General features: G+C 40.7%; 1 pseudogene; it reads left to right on the forward strand.

Moving 5' to 3' along the window:
- The first annotated feature begins 12,876 nt into the window (after positions 1-12,876).
- Positions 12,877-13,844, forward strand: LOC122108322 (annotated as a pseudogene).
- The last annotated feature ends 815 nt before the right edge of the window (positions 13,845-14,659 follow it).

Below are 14,659 nucleotides of genomic sequence, written 5' to 3' on the forward strand. Positions count from 1 at the left end.
TCAACATTAACGGACTAAACTCTCCAATTAAATGACATAGACTGTCTAGTTGGATTAAAAAGCAACATCCTATCTGCTCCTTTCAGGAGTCACATCTTCCCATAAAAACAAACACATTGTCAATGTGAAAGGTTGAAACAAAATCTACCAAGCAAATGGCCCCCATAACCAGGTGGGAGTTGCAATCCTAATATCAGATAAAATAGACTTCAAATTGAAATTAGTGAAAAAAGATAAAGAAAGTCACTACATACTAATTAAGGGATCTCTCCTTCAGGAGGATATTACAATTCTAAATATCTATTCGCAAAAAAATGGAGCACCCAAATTTATCCAAGAAACACTATTTTCCCTCAAATCCCACATAGATCCAAAGACACAGACCAAAATTTTCTTAATAGCGAACCAGAAACACAACAAATCTAAGAAGGGTTGGACAAATGCTATTACATGAAAATGCATAGCTTATGCATGGCAAAGGACATAGCTAGCAAGATCATAGAAACCCCACAGATTGGGAGAAGGTCTTCACTAGCCATATACAGACAAGGGTCTCATATCTAAAATATACCTGCAACTCAAAAAATTAAACCCCCCAACAACAAACCTTCAAAGAAAAAACTGCTCAGTGAATAATTGAGCTAAAGATTTAAAGAGAAACTTCTCTGAAGAGGAAAGAAGGATGGCCAATAAACACATGAAGAAATGCTCAACCGCTCTACCCATAAAAGAAATGCAAATCAAAACAGCATTGAGATATCACCTCACCCGAGTTAGAATGGCTAGAATCAAGAACTCTAATAACAGAGGCTGGAGGGCATGTGGACAGATGGGAACCTTACTGCATTGTTGGTGGGAGTATAAACTTGTACAACCACTTTGGAAAGTAGTATGGAGTTTCCTCAAAAGACTCCAAATAGAGCTCCCCTATGACCCAGCAATCCCACGTTGGGGCATTTAACCAAATGATCACAAACAAAACTACAAGAAAGTTACCAGCACAAATATGTTTATTGCAGCCTTATTTACCATAGCTAAGATATGGAACCAACCCAGATGCCCCTCAGCAGATGAATGGATCAAGAATTCTATGCCTCCATCAGAAAGAATGACATTGCCCCATTTGTTAGGAAATGGAAAAACTTGGGAAAAATTGTATTAATTGAAGTAAGTCAAGCCCAAAGAAACATAGGTCCCATGCTTTCCTCTATTTGTAATAACTAGTATATGTCTGAGTCAAACAGAAAAGGTCAGATAAGTTGATGTCAGGGAAATGAACCTTAAGATATGTATTCAAATGTTCTTTTTTCTTTCATGCAATTGTTTCTAACACATTTATAAGATTATTTTTGTTGCTTTGTATGTGTCTCCCCCACTGTATAACCCCTGCTTTCACAGTATTTGATGTTGTTATCATTTGTGGAGGGGAAGCGAAAAAACAAATCGTTTAAATAGGCATACAGGTGGACCCATTGTAAGGAGACGTACAAGTCATTATGTCAAAAACGAACTTTACAATTTTGGTGGGGAGAGAAGGTTTGGGTGGTGGAAAAGAGGAAGGATGAGATGGCAAGGGGAAACAAAGGAGGAGGCTACAATGCTTTATGAGAAATGTACTCTTTGTCTTGCTCACGTAACACCTCTGTACAGTATTTTCACAATAAAAAATTGGTCTATTTTGGAAAATGTTCCATGCAGTGTTGAGAATAAAGTGTATTCTGATGCTGCTGGGTGAAATATTCAGTAGTTGTCTGTTAAATCTAGTTGATCTAGGCAGTTCTTTAGATCTGCAGTTTCTCTGTTGAGTTTTTGTCGAGTTGATCTATATAGTGTGGATAGTGGTCTGTTAAAGTCCCCAACAAATCTTGTCTTTGGATCAATTTGAGATTTTGGGGATGTAGTGTTTTTTGGATAAATTTCGGTAATCCATTGTTTGGCGAATAGTATTTATTATTGTAATATCCTTCTGAAAGAAAGACCCCTCAATTCGAATGTAGTGACCTTCTTTATATCTTCTCACTAATTTTAATTTGAGGTCTATTTTATCTGATCTTATGATTGCAACTCCCGTCTGTTTATGGGGTCATTTGCTTGGTAGATTTTGTTCCAGACTTTCACTTTCAAAGTGTGTTTGTTTTTATGGGCAAGGTGTGATTCCTGAAGGCCGCTGATTGAAGGATGTTGCTTTTTAATCCAACTAGACATTCTATGTCGCTTAATTGGAGAGTTAAGTCTGTTAATGTTGAGAGAAAAGACTGAGAAGTGTTTGGTAGTTTCTGCCATTTTATCCACCTTCTTGGGGGCTGCGGCAACTTGGTTCTTCCTATGGTTTTTGGATTCTCAGTTTGGGTGCAGTTTCTTTGCCTTTATTGTGGTCTTGTCGGTTCTGTCTGTGTAGGACATCTTTAAGTATCTTTTGTAGGACCGGTTTGGTGGAGATATATTTTTTTTTCAGTTTTTCTTTGCTATGGAAGGTTTTTATTTCACATTTGGTTATGAAGGAGAATTTAGCTGTTCACAGTATTCTTGGTTCATACTTTGTCTTTAGGTCATGGCATGCATCATTCCAGGCTCTTCTTGCTTTAATTTTCTGTGCTGAAAAAATGAAGTTATTCTAATTGATTTCCCTTCATAGATGATTGATCTTTTCTCCTGGACAGATTTAAGGATCTTTTCCTTGGTCTGAATTGATCTTGTGCATATTATAATGTGACGGTGAGATGTCCTGCTCTCGTCTGGTCTACTTGGGGTTCTAAAAGTTTCTTCTATCTGAATAGGTCTATCTTTTTGCATGTTTGGGAATTTCTCTGCTAGGATCCTGTTAAACAAATTTCCTACACCATTATCTTCTGACTGTAGGTGCTCCTCTACACCCATTATTCTCAGATTAGGCCTTCTGTTGGTGTCTTCCAATTGCTGAATATATCTATCATATTTCTGGATTTGTCTTGGATAATTGTACATTCTTTCTCTATAATATCTAGGCTGTCTTCATTCACCGAGATTCCATCTTCTGCATGGTCTAACCTACGGTCAAGACTTTCTTCTTTGTTTTTTATTCATTTTCCTTCTAATTGTTTGGCTTTGATGACTTCGTATTCTTTGTTGGAGCTTTGTTTTAGATCTTGTATGAACTTCTTTACTTCCTTAATTTGGTGTTCAGTGCTTATTCTCAAATCACTTAGATGTTTGGTTATGGTTTCCTTATACTCCCATTCCTTCTGTCCGGTTAGATTCAGCATTCCCTTGTGGTCTCCCTGAATTCTTTCAGCTGTCTCTTTATGGATTCCATGAATGCCTCTATTGATATTTGTTTATTCTCGTCCCTCCCTTGCAATTCCTTTATTACTCTTTGATTAGCTTCCTCATGTTCATGCAGTTCCTGTACTTCTCTTTGACTCTTCTCAGCCTGCTCACACAATTCCTTTATTTCTCTTCGAGTGTTCTCAACATGTTCATGCAATTCGGTATCAATCTTTGAGTAGCTTCCTTATGCTCATGAAATTACTGTATTGATCTTTGGTTTGCCTCCTCTCTCTCCCTACCATGTTCACACTGAGTCCTTTGCAGGTTTTCTATCTGTTCATTCACCATGTTTCCCAGTAATATTCATAGGGCTTTTGGGGAACTCTCCTCTGGAATACACATTATCTGTTCTGTCACCTGGTTATCATGAGTGGGAGTTGATATACCAGGACTTGCATTTTTCTTGTGTTTTCTTGCTTGTTCTGCCCATTTGATATGAAAGTAACACAAATTTTCTGCTACAATAATTTTTCAAAGCATGCATCAACCAAAGTCCTGTAGCTGCACAGGCAAAAGGACGCAAATATAATCTAGTTCTACAGATACAATCTATTCAACATCAAGCAACTATGGATTAATGGGCTAACAACAGCAAGGATGAACTTGGCAAACCAGGAATTATTATATTTAGGGACAAATGTGAGGAAAAATAGGATTAGAAGAATGTGGAGAGGTAAAAGGAGAGTGAATTTAACCAAGTTCTAATCTCAAAGAGTGAAATGGATTGGACAGAATAGTAGGAGAGAGAAAAAACAGACAAGAAAAAAATGGGAAAAACAAATATTTAAGTTTAATAAATGAATCTTAAAAATTATCTAAGTTTAAGGTGATATTGAGAGAAGAAAAGGATACAATGAGAGGAGGGGAGCGATAGAAAGGAGATATGAACAACTAAAAAATAAATATTCTCAAAAATTATATAGCTATAAAGAGATAATACTGTTATTACAGAATTTAAGGCTAAGAAGTTTTGAATTGAATAATAAAATTCTTAAGTGTATATACAATGGGGGTAAGGTCTAATATTCGACGAGGGGCATATATCTGAGGATGAGGAGAACAGCAAATAAGTCACACAAAAAGAAGGACACAGAAGAAAAAATGAAAAGAATGAAAAGAATAAAAAAGAAAAAAAGGACCAAAAGGTCAGTAGAGATTTAAACAAAGCACACACACACACACACACACACACACACACACACACACACACATACACCTAAAATAAAAATTAGGAAGGGAGAAAAAAGATTAATAGAAAACAGTTTTTTTCAAAAACTAAAAATTAAAAAAGGTACCAAAAAGAGTTCTTTTTTTTTTTGCGGGGGTCGGGGAGTAGATGGGAAGATCCTGTATCTCTCTGTGTCTGTAACCAGTCTCTTGGTAGAGTCTCTAGTCTGCTTGTGGTGTTTGGTTTGCCTGTGGCTTGATTGTTTCTTAAATCAATTTTTTTGAACAGGCAGAAAAATGCTCTGCTTTACCAAGGATTTTGTGATCCTCCTCCCAGGCTAGTTCAATGAGAGGGAGTTCTGCTTTGAGTTTCACAAAAGAGGGAGATGGCTGTTTCCTCTAGTTTGAAGATGCTGTGATGAGGCTAGGTTCTGGGTAGAGTTGAGGCCTTTCAACAAATTGTAGCTTTTACCTGAGGGGTAGCTCTGAGACACTCACAGAGCCCATCCTGGAGCCATTCTCAGGGTTTATGTTTACTGAATTTCACTTGATTGTCAAGGCTGCTGTAGAGAGGGGCAGCCTCTGGCTCTTTTTACGCAGTGTATATAGTCACTCCCCTTGGGGCAGAGCTTTGTCTGCCTGGGCTGGGTGACTTTTCCCAGGGATGAGCTGAGCCTGGCAGGTCAGGTCAGGTGCCTGTGACCTCCTAAATGACTTTTTTTTCCAAGGCCTGAGTTGGAGCTAGCTGCTCAGCTGGGCCTTTTCAATATCAAATATAGAGATGTCAGGGGGTGAGGGTGGGAGGGGTGGCCTTCCCTCCTCTGCCCCCTGAGAAGGAGTGAGTATGTCAGGATTCTACTCACGCTGGATTCTTGGTTCCTCGGTTGTCTCTGGTCTGTGATCTGCAGGATGAAGATATCTGTTACTTGTCAGTTCTTTCTGGTTTTAAGTAGAATCCGGTCACCTACTGTGTCTGGCACCATTGTCCCAGACTCTGTGTTGTTCGTTAGGCAGTTAGGCTGCTGCCGTTGCCGCTGCCACCGCAGCTGCAGCTAACGGCAAGTGCTCAGATTTGTCTCCTTGCCTGGATTTTCCCTCTCTGGCCAAACTCACTGTACTGTGATGGCACACTTGGTAATTCTCTGGCCTAGGACTCTTCACTGGAACACTACAAGTATTTTCTATGTGAGAGCTTGTTTAGCCTCTAGCTTCTCTTTCTCCATCCTCCCCTAAAGTAATTTGTTGTTGCTTTTTAAAAAACTGGTGCCTGTGGCTCATGCTTGTAATCATAACAACTCAGGTGGCTGAGATCTGATAATCGAAGATTAGTAACAGCCTTGGTAAGAAGGTCTATGAGACAATTATCTCATTAGCTGGTTACCAAGAAACTAAAAGGGGCACTGTGAGCCAAACTAGTAGAGTGATAGCCTTGAGCACAAGAGAACAGGAATTTCAACCTAGCCTTCAGTTCAAGCTTCACATATTAAAAAAAGTTTAAAACAATTTGCCATCATTTGTAATCTCAGCATCCTCAACTAGTGGTTTATTTATAGCCAATTAGCATCTCAGTTTGCACGTATTTGGGTGGGGGATCTAAACTTATATAACAGTTAAAAGAAAAAAAATGAGCACAAGGGTACAGGTGGCTCACACATGTAATCCTACCTTCTCAGGAGGCTAAGAAATAAGGATGGTGGTTCAAAGCCATCCCTGGGCAGAAAAGTTCCCATGAGACTGCTATTTCCAATTAACCACTAAAAAACAAGAAATGGCACTATGGTTTAAACTTGTATGGTAGAGTGCTAACCTTGAGCAAAGAAGCTCTGGGACAGCACCCTTGCCCTGTATTCAAGCCCCATGTCTGAAGGAAAAAATAAAGAGTTCAGGGCTGTGAAGGTGGCTAAGTGGTAGCGTGCTTGCCTTGCATGTATGAGACTTTGGGTTCGATTTCTCAGTACCACATAAGCAGAAAAGCCAGAAGAGGCACTGTGGTTCAAGTGGTAGAGTGATATCCTAGAGGTGAAGAGCTAAGGGACAGTGCCCAAGCCCAGAGTTCAGGACCCATGATGGACAAAAAACAAACAAAAAAGAGTTCAAACAATTAAATTATGTGCACAATAGACTATACACTAAAGATGAAAGATTAAATTAATAAATTAATAATTAAAATGATCAACATTGTTTCAGTTTTGTAGGTGGTGAATGTAGCAGAAAAAGTGATAAGAAATAATGATTCATTTCTAACAACTCTTCCATTTTTTAAACTCATTTACTACTTTAAACTAAAGAGGCACGTAAGTATCACTTTACAGACAAACAAAATTGAACATGTATTTTAACCTGAATTCCACATTTTATAATTTGCCTTTTAGTAAACAATCAGTATCTTTTCAAATAAAATTCTTGTGATACCTTTATTTAATACTTCACATCTTTCCAGTATTTGGTTATACCAAAACCCCTCCCTTCTTTTCTTCCTTCCATTCCTTCATATCCTTTCCTCCTTTCAATCCTAGCAATTAAACTCAGGGCTTCATACATTTTAGGTAGGTGCTCTACAAAGTGAGCCATACATCTGCTCTTTTTGCTTTAGTCACTTTGGTTTTTGTTGGTCATGTGGCTTGAACTCTGCTCCTGGACACTGTCCCTGCACTCTTCAGCTCAAGGCGAGTGCTCTACTGTTTGAGCCACAGTGCCACTTCTGGTTTTCTAGTGGTTTATTGAGATAGGAGTCTCACACACTTTCCTGCCTAGATAGGCTTTGAACTGGAATCTTCAGATCTCAGCCTCCTGAGTAGCTAAGATTACAGGCATGGGCCACCTGTGTTCAGCGCTGTTTTAGCCATTTTTATGACAGGGTTTTCTGTTTATGACCAGGCCTGCATGGATCACAATCCTTCGATGACAGGGAGGGTTGTGTGTAGTAAGTCAGATACAGTGGGGAAACAACTTTCTCTGCCCATCACAGGGAGAATTTTGGAGGACTGTATTAGAAATGTTTAGAAGTGGGTTGTGAGGAGCATTCTGCTTCCAGGAGTCTCTTCCCACTTCCCAACATTCTAGTCCTGCCAGAAAGGTTCTATGGTAGAAGGCTGAGGATGGAGAGGGCAGACTCTCATTTTCCTTGTCACCAATCTGCCTACAGCATCGATTGTTGCATCTTAACTATTTGGATGGACTTCTACCTTGATGATTTTTATGATCACAAGAAACTTGACATCCTGATATACTTACACAGTATGACAAGCTCAACACGCCCTCTTCAGACTTGCTGTTCGGCTTACATATTCTTCTGGATCACCTGAAGCAACGAATGACCCGTGAGACCAAGAAAAAGAGTAAGTAGTCCTTGTTTAGATGCCTTAGAGCTTGTGAGTAGGGATGGAACCTAGGTCTCAAGGGATGGGCCTGCTTGGCCAAGAGACCTTTGTAATACCCAGCTTGACAAAATGTCCTTTTATGGATGTTCTATGCCTGGTAATGTCTGTTCCCTTTTTAAAAGAACTTGGACATAACCACTCATTAGAAACACCCTACCTTCTTATCAGTGTTCAGTCCAAACTCAAGTTCTACAGCTTCTCCTATTAAATCCTATAGAAGTTTAGTCAAACTTTAACTTCTAGAGTCTACTCTAAGACTCTTGTACCTATTTCCATTCTTATGTTTGTGTCACTGTAGAGAACTTCCTGCTGAACTCCAGATAAAGAACCCATCAGTGATGTCTCTTATGGTGACTGATGGAGATTGGAAGCCAACACTGGACTCCAGAAAACATGTGAACATAGAGGCTTTTTTCAATATGTAGAAAGGCCCAAGTAGGTTTTGAGTCCTGTGGACATCCCACTGGTTCTGACCTCCACATATGATGTAGGTGTACCTGCACATACCACCAAGGAAGAAGATGATCCAGAATGTTTTCCATTGATGTTCACAATTCACATAGCTCACAACCAAACCAGTAAAAAAGTATTGGTCTTGGAGTGCAAGGTAAATATGTGCTAATGGAAAATGACTCCAGTCTATGTTCAGGAAAACCAATAAGTTAGGTCCAAAGTCTAGATTCAGTTGAGGAAAGGGAATCTGTCCTCACAGAATATCCAGACCAATCTGTCCTGCTGCTGGGGATCCAATTTCCAATTGCGAAATAAGATCTGTCCCTCCCTAGACTCAGGAAGAAAATACTGCCTTTAATAAGGAAGTAGATCCTTTTGAGGACTCTGAGGCAGAATTTGTGTCTGAAGGCAACTTAGAATACAATCCAGATATAGAGATTGCTTTCCCCCTTCTTTAGAAAATCTTTATATTTATTTTTGGTCCTGATTTTTGTAAAATGATCATTCTGGTTATTTTTGTAACGTTATTAAAATGTCAATGTTTATGTTATGTTATACAATTCATGAGTCTTACATGTGGTTTTTTCAACCTACAATGTAAAGCATCATGCACATGTCTTCTGTGTGTGGGAAAACATAGAGTGACAGGGGGCTGAACAAGAGACCCTACTGGATATAATGGGAACGGTTAAATGCACAGGGAGTTGCAAGGAAGCCAGGCCATGCCTGCATGGGGTGATAAGGTGGCTACAAAAGCTCTAGGACATACCAGATCAGATGACCTAGAAAGCTGTTCTGTCAATTGGGACAAATGCTACAATACTAATAGTGGTATGTGGGACTTTCTTCCAACAGTAGTTCAAATCTGTATATATATTCATTGTGCCTTGGGAAATATTGAAGAAAAATTTGGCTCCATTGACATAAAAATTCTACTTAGTGCTGAATATATTTGACAAAATACATAGGAAATATCGACACTGGAAAGTATAAGCCATTATCAATAGAAGAAAGAAGGCTTATATAGATGGACAAACACAAAATCATGATGCAATTAAATCAGTTATATGGTAATACATGTTATATTCATTACATTTTATATAGTATATTATATGATATATAAGATCGAATATGATTTTTCATAATGCAAGGGCTTTTAACCTTTTCAATCTTAAGTATTTTTTTCACATATTATTAGTGTAAAACATTATTGGGGAAAGTGATAATATAACTTTGATTATAATTATATGAATATATATTTTTGTGTTTCTAGATATAACATTGATTATAAATAATGAATAAATATAAACATATATTTGTATATCTGTCTATGAGGTGAATATAATGACACAGGCTACACGATGTATAAAAAGGCAGTTATGAGTTAGTATATGAGACTCAGGCCTGTAATCTTAGTGATGTGGGAAGCTGGGTTCTGAGTTTTATTTCTCTTACCCCTATGCCATTAGAGTTTCAGAGGAGACCTGGTCCCTCGAGTGTAGCCAAGAAACACGTATACAGTAAGATCACACTCTGTGACCCCAGAGGAAAGTCAGTAGAAATCAGGACAAGCCTTTTATGCTATGACAGTCTACTCAGTTCCTGTGCCAAGATGGCCATCTCTAGAACATCAGATGGAAAGTTGGCATTCCTTCCCAAAATGTTCTTGACTATCCTGAATTAAACCTTATTTCCCTTCCCAAGCTGCAAACACATAGAAATATGCCCAGGGCTCAAGAGAGATGGACAAAGACTTACAAATACATAAAATTATATACTTTTTTTTGGGGGGGGGGTCCAGTTGTCAGCTTGAACTCTGGGCCTGGGCGCTATCCCTCAGCTCTTCAGCTCAAGGCTAGCGCTCTACCACTTGAGCCACAGCGCCACTTCAGCTTATATTCTTTTTGCTTATGTGGTGCTGAGGAATCGAACCCAGGGCCTCATTCATGCAAGGCAAGCACTCTACTACTGAGCCACCTTTCCAGCCCCCAAATTATATACTTTGTTTCAGTAATTCAAGGACAAATCATCAAAGGCATATCTTGATTTTTTCTTTTTTTAATGGAAATGGGAATATACACTGAATGCATCAGGGAGTAGGTGATAGTTTGGATGCTGAGTTGTGGAATGCACTCCTGGGCATGGGAGACACTTGCCTTGGAGAACTTGTGTGGTGATGTGTCTCCTCACACAGCTTCACAAAACAATGCCCATAACTTGTATGATGACATAGCCATCTTTCCATAGCAGCAAATAGGTGTCAGGTACTGATCTTGCTCTGAGGTGGACTAAGCAACACATCAAGGCACAAAGAACTAGAGGAAATGACTGCTAGCCACCAGACATCAGCTTCAAGAGCTGTCCTGACCAGAAGCTAGGAAAAATTGAGCTGGAGAAGGCTGATCCCCATGCAAGGCTCCTGAGCACTAAGGACCAGGCACTATTATAGGTGTTGGAGAAACAAGTGAATGTGGCTCTCTCCTCATCAATTTCATGCTGAAAAGAAAACCAGAAATCATAATGAAAATTTCTATAAATCAGAGGCATGACATTGGTAGTTTTGTGGCTACAACTTCACAGCGGGTATGTGAGGACATATCCCTGAGGAGGAGATAGTTAATCTGAGAGCCATCATCCATGCAATTACCTAGAAGCAGATACTCCAGGCAATAGGAACAGCAAGTACATCCCTCAGTGAAGGGAAAGGACGTAACTTGCTTCAGAAAAGGAAAACCTCACTGACATGCTTGCTTGTGAAGTAAGAAAAAAAGGTACAACAAAGAAAAAAAGATCAGACATGAAGATCGGAATAAATTATATAGGTATTGGATGCTGCGGGTTACAAGAAGAAAAATTCTGTTATTCTAAATCTGACATGACCCACTGGAACCAAAGTGCTCAAAAAGTAGACACATATGATTCACCTAGAGAATACTTTTAAAATGTGATTCTAGCCAGGCTCTGGTGGCTCACAACTGGAATGCTAGCTACTCAGGAGGCTGATACCTGAGGATCAGGTTTGAAGCAAGCCCAAAGAGGAAATTTGGAAAGACTGATCTCCAATTAACCACCAAAATTATAGACATGAAGCTGTGGTTCAACTGGTAGAGCACTAGCCTTGAGAAAAAAATTAAGGGACAACACACAGTGTCTAGGTTCAAATCCCTGGACTTCACAAAACAAAGATGTCAACAAATAAAATTTCGTGCTCAGTGGATCATCACTTAGCATTCTACTTCAATGTTTTTGGTATGAGCCTAGGAAGTTACATCCTTAGCAAATGCTCTCCCCTCATATTCTGCTTCATTACCAGTATTCAAACCCCTGGCATTACCAAAGTCTCCTCCCAGTTAGCATAGCAGTCTACCACTGGGAATTAATAGATATATTTTTATTAATCATAATCTATACACACACATCAAATGAATAGTAGCCACATTCCATTATTCTGAATGTTTTTGCTCCCCCTTTGAGTTAATAATCCTTACCATTAAAAAACTAAATAATATTTATCAAATTAAGTCAACAGTCATCATTCTTTCACCCAATCTTGTAACCTAAGTTATGTGGGTTTTTTTGTTTCTTTGATGTTGGTGCCCTGTATCTTGTATATACATTTCTCTAGCTTTGGGAGGTGAAGGGGAAAAAACCAAATGATTAACTAGGGATACAGTTTGACCCATTTTAACAATGCGATCAAGACACTATGTTCAAAAACGAACTTTACAATTTAGGCAGAAATTGGGGAGTGGGGATGGAATGGAATAGTTGTGGAGGTGGAAGGGTAGGGATGGTAGGGGAAAAACAAATGAGGAGGTAACAATGCTTGAGAGAAAATGAACTCATTACCTAACTTATGTAACTGTAACCCCTTTGTACATTATTTTTACAATAAAACATATTAAAAAAGATGAAAAGACTCAGAAATAAAACTACATACTTACAATCATCTGATATTCGACAAAAGAGAGAATGATGTAATGTGAAAAAAACATAGCCTTGCTGGGTCCCTGTGGCTCATGCCTTTAATTCTAGTTACTCAGAGGCTGAGATCTGAGGATGGTTTTTGAAAGCCAGCAGCGACAGGGAAGTCCATGAGACTCTTAGCTCCAATAAACCACAAAAAATGGGAAGTGGAATATTGGTTCAAGTACTAGCCTGGAGATGAAATGCTGAGGGGTAGCTCCAGGGCCTAGAGTTCAAGCCCCACGACCTACAAACACACACACACGCACGCACACACACACACACACACACACACACACACCACATACACACACATCATAGCCTTTTCAACTATTGGTGTTGGGAAAACTGGACATCCATAGACAGAAAACTAGAAGTGGATCTCTGCTTGCACTAACATCAACTCAAAATGGATTAACTACATTAAAATCAGTCAATCTACTATAAGACAGAATAAGGGTGACATTAGAACTTATAGGTACTGAGGTGCGAGCTGGGAAGCTGCATGCCGAGCACCGGTAGTTGTGCTCCAGATCCCGCAATCTCGCACCACGTGCCTCGACCTGATAACCGCTTACTCCATTTGGCCACTGCGATGGGCGCCATGCATCAGGTGCGCCCCACGCTCTGGGCAGCTCTGCTCACTGCCCTGGCCCTGCTCCGCGGGCCACCGGTAACTCGGCCCCATCGTGCGCTGAGAGCCCTGTGATGTGAACTCCTTGGCCCAGTGCATACCTCCGCCTGCCACGCCCGCGTGCTCCAAGCTGGTGTGCGAGCCAGGCTGTGGCTGCTGCCTGACATGAGCACTGCGCGAGGGCCAGCCATGCCGTGTCTACACCGAACCCTGCAACTGAGGGCTCAGCTGCAGCTGCCACCGGCTGAACCGGCCGATTTGGGTGCTGCTCTACGGCTCCGGGTTCTGCGCCAACTCCAACGTCCCCGGCCACCTGAGCGCCTACCTGTTGCTGGTGCCCTCCACCTCAGGAAATGCTAGTGAGTCAGAGGAGGACCAAGGCAGGGGGAACCTGCCCCGCTGAGCACACATAGGGTGCCTGACTCCAAGTTCCATTCCATTCACGCAAAGCTGGACACCATCAAGAAAGGTCACGCGAAGGACTGCCAGCGCTACAAAGTCGACTATGAGTCCCAGAGCACGGACACCCATAACTTCTCAGAGTCCAAACGGGAGACAGAATATGGTCCCTGCCTTGGAGAGATGGAAGATACCCTGAATCACCTGAAGTTCCTCAATGTGCTGAGTCCCAGGGCTGTGCACATCCCGAACTGCGACAAGGAAGGACTTTATAAGAAGCAGTGTCACCCCTCCAAAGGCAGAAAGCGGGGCTTCTGCTGGTGCGTGGACAAGTATGGTCAGCCCCTCCCAGGCTTCGACAGCAAGGGCATGCATGACTAGCACTACCTCGGCATGCAGAGCCAGTAAACCCTACAGCATCAGTTAAATTGGAGCTCCAATACGCTTTACTTTGCACAAAAGACTGCGACGGACAGAAAACCACCTGGCTACAGCCTCAACTTATATTTCTTTTTGTGATGAACTGTTTTTTTTGTGTGTTTTTTTAAGAAAACCAAAGTTTAGACAGAGATATTTGAAACGTCTATTGTTCCTTTAAATGGTAAACTTGAGCATATTTCCACTTTTCAGTAGTCAGAAAAGAAAATTAATTTCTCTGTGCTTTCTGTAAAAATAACATACTCCTGCCGAAAGGAGCAGACTTGATCCCCTTCTAGAATCCTCTCCACATCTGCCCACTGGAACAGCTGACCTTCTGCCTCCCTCACTTCAGTGGCTATTGTAGAAGAAACCTCCTCATTGCCCTCCACCCTGCTCAGGCCTCATGGAGAGCAGGAAAGTCAGAAACTCAGGCCACCTGGCCATCTCTACCATACACAAGACCCCTGGCCATCCTGGTCCTATCTTTGATTCCAAGGCCTGGACCCCTAGGCCACAAAGCTTCTCTATTATCTGCAAGTGACTTGATCTGCTTGGAAAATACTGGAGAGATGGAGGTGGAATCTTAACTGACCAAGAAAGTTCTACAAAACTGACCAAAAATGTTCTAGCACGTTCTGGGAAACTTGTAAATGCAGATCTTTCTGACCTCCCTCCATCAGGCAGCTTTTCAAGGATGGAGCCCAGTGGAAGGCCCAGGGTTGTCTCGACTGTGGCCTTGCAGGGCATGGGGGAAGCTGGGAGTGTACCCCACACCTCACATGCCTCACCAGTAATGGAGTAATCGCTTTGGAGACAACAACAACAAAATGTTTTCTAATTTAACTCCTAGTTTGGGGTTAAGGATAATAAGCTATTTAAAGGCAAAAGTTTATTTTCACCCCTCATCTTCATTCTTGACCTAACAAAACAATGG

Source organism: Dipodomys spectabilis, unplaced genomic scaffold, assembly GCF_019054845.1.
Source record: "Dipodomys spectabilis isolate Male_0828 unplaced genomic scaffold, ASM1905484v1 ptg000057l, whole genome shotgun sequence".
In the NCBI taxonomy this organism is placed as follows: Eukaryota; Metazoa; Chordata; class Mammalia; order Rodentia; family Heteromyidae; genus Dipodomys; species Dipodomys spectabilis.